Here is a 3053-nt window from a genome sequence, read left to right as displayed (position 1 = left end):
AAGTGAAAAGGCTTAAGGTAGTTTTAAAAAGAGGAAGTTTAGGGAAAGGACAGTAAATTCATCTTTGGGACTGGATGTTCTAGTGCTTTATGCCACAAAAGTGCATAGCTCTCACCAGGTCTGGAATGGGGTATTTAATGCTCACGGTCACATAGGAGGCACAGTCTTACAAGCAGGCCTGAACATAGAAGGAATTTTCTCTAACAGACTTCTTATTTCTCATGCAGACAAATGTAGTTCCATACTCAAGGAAAAGGAGGCTGAAAATAAAAGAAGACTGCAAAGTGATTTTCTTTTTTTGTAACACACATGAAGAAGAGTGCACAAAGCATGAGTCTGCACTGCTTGGGAAATTTTTATGAGGTAGATGGCTCCACGTAACATCCTCTGAATCAAGAAATGGAATATCTACCAACACCTTAAAATCTATCCTTATGTCACTCCACATCTGTAATACCTAAAAGGTAACTACTATTATGAGTGCTATCATCACAGACAAATTTTTCCTATTCTTAAGCTTCAAAATAAGCAGAATTATAAAAGATATACTTTTGTATCAGGCTTGTTTTGCTCAAAAATGTCTCTAAGACTTGTCCATGTTGTTGCATGTAGCCATAGTTAATTCTTTTGCATTGCTGTTCAGTATTTCTCTGTATAAACTCATCACAATCACTTTATCCATCTTTGCCTATTCACAAGGACATAAAAATACCTTCTAGATTTTCTTCTAAAATACATACTATTTTATGCTTTATGCTTTGTATAAAATTGATATTTTTATATATTGGAGGGCCAACATCCACTTCTGTAAGCAAAATTCTATCATGGTTTCTCTATAAAATTCTTACAAAGTTAGGCAGACAATAAATGATTTCATAGCCTGTAACATATTAATTGTATTAATAGTTCTGCAACTTTGTTGTTTGGTATCTGGTCATAACTTTTCTTACCATAACTTATCAGAGGACAGAACTGGGAACATTGTGAAACCTTGTGTCCTCTGGTCCTCCTACCTTGAGTGCTCAAGCAGAAATCACATACTGCAGAAAGTTAACTGGTACATAATGGTACCCAACATACAGGAAAAAAATAAGTACTACAAAACTCGAAACAAGGAGCAGTCTCCTTGAGTGCTGAGAATCTAATGTTGGAAAATAAGGGTCTAGAAGAGAAATTTAAGAATTGTTGAGGTGTCGACAGCCATGCTGTGAACCAAAATGAATTAAAAGCTAACAAAGACTAGAGTGCTAAAGCTGTATATTGGACTGTCACCTTGCATTTCTTCATTCCTGTGACAAATTTATGGAGATTTTTTTTTCTTTTCCTTCCCTTTAGTAGATAAGAAGTAGAGGACATTCCAAAAAAGCTCATTTTGGAAGAACACAGCAGTGAGATAGCCGGATTTTTCAGTTAACTGAAAACATTCATAGGAATATATCCTTGATGATACATACATTGTATCTCCTGAAATGTTATAAGGTAAAGTAATTTTATGGAGGCCCCTCTGAGACATAGAAATCTGCAAGTGAATTTATTATTATATGACTAAGAGAAGACAATATTCTCAACAACAAAAGAATATTCCAAACAAAAGGATGTAGAAATCTGTATGTGTGCGCGCGTGTGTGTGTATGTATAAATTTACTATTTAAGTTCTCTATTTGTATAGTTATTTGTTACACATTCTGTAAATCACAACATTTATTATATATTTGACCATCATTTTTTATCTTTCCAAGTGTAAGAAGACTTGATCCTAAGATATTTTAATTCTGGGTTATTCTAAGTTAAACTACCGAGAACTATGTCAGACAGTTCTCAGACAATGGTAGAAAAAATAGATGTATCTCTAACCTCATGCAGAACACTGCTTACAGAGACTACAAGCCTAAGAAAGACTTTTCAAGACTGAGGAAAGAGAGTTTATACCCATATTGACGTAGTACAAAAATTTAAGTGTTCAGTGATTTAAATAAACTGCATACACACTAATTTGGATGTTATTTTTCTTTTAAGAAAACTAAACTGCTAGAAATCATGGTAAAAACTGGTGATGACAGACTATGAAAAACCATCAATAAAATAATGCCACCAAAAGCTAAGAAAACTCTAATGTTCATACAAACATCCCATCAACTCCATACCTGAAAGGATTACAGGAAGAAGTTTTATAGATCTTGGTGATTTTAAGTTCTCATGGAGTTAATTACTACCTTGTCCTCACTTTTCCTGAGGGGGTTTTAGTTTCTGTGACCATATTTCATCAAGTAATGATGTCAGAGTTTTTGTGCTTCAGAGATATGAGTCCATGGGAACATAAAAATAACCCTGGATCGAGTCCTACCGAAACATTTTATTCCAGATGGCCAAACGGAGAGTTTTTCCTATCATCATCAGAGAATAATGTTATACCTCCAAAAAACACCCTACCATCTTACTGGAATGTTATCCATGCCCTAATTTCATTGAAATAATATATTCTTCGGCCCACCCAAACATTTTGTTACTTCCATTAGTTCTATTATAGCACTCACTGCATTGTTTCAAGATAGCAATAACTTCATTCTCTCTCCACTCTACACCTTCAGGGAAGCAAAGATGACTTATTTTTATTTTTTTTTTACTTCTGTATTCGCAATGGTATCTTATTTTTGAAAAATGAATGTTCTGGATCAATAAATTTCTAATTAACAAATAAATGGAAGTTTTTCTAAAATACTTAAATATGCTGGTTATCTAAAATCCAGAAAGATATAATCCTTGCTTAAGGAAATTAAAATTTACAAGAAGCAAGGGAGATGGAGAACTCATTTCAAACAAACTCTTACATAAAAAGATTAAATAACTGAACAGAAAACAATGAGCAAAAAGAAAAACACAATATGCAATTCCCTTAAAAACCACATTTAATAATGGCAAATGTTTATAGTGTGTTTATTATATCATAAAAGTATTATAAATGATTTACATATTTTACCCTCTTTATTCCTCACAATAACAGGAAGTAAATAGTATCACTATCATTCTACTTAATAGAGGAGAAAAGTGAGGTG

General features: G+C 33.1%; 1 long non-coding RNA gene across 1 annotated transcript; it reads left to right on the top strand.

Annotated features, from left to right (window-relative positions):
* Positions 1-376: 376 nt before the first annotated feature.
* LOC140691138 (uncharacterized) lies at positions 377-2102 on the top strand. Its single transcript, XR_012066635.1, has 3 exons — positions 377-464; positions 1336-1479; positions 2017-2102. It is a non-coding gene; the product is annotated as an uncharacterized lncRNA (long non-coding RNA).
* The last annotated feature ends 951 nt before the right edge of the window (positions 2103-3053 follow it).

The sequence above is a fragment of the Vicugna pacos genome, chromosome 33, assembly GCF_048564905.1.
Source record: "Vicugna pacos chromosome 33, VicPac4, whole genome shotgun sequence".
In the NCBI taxonomy this organism is placed as follows: Eukaryota; Metazoa; Chordata; class Mammalia; order Artiodactyla; family Camelidae; genus Vicugna; species Vicugna pacos.
Note: the sequence above shows the minus strand (reverse complement) of the source record. Positions and strands in the feature narration are given on the sequence as shown.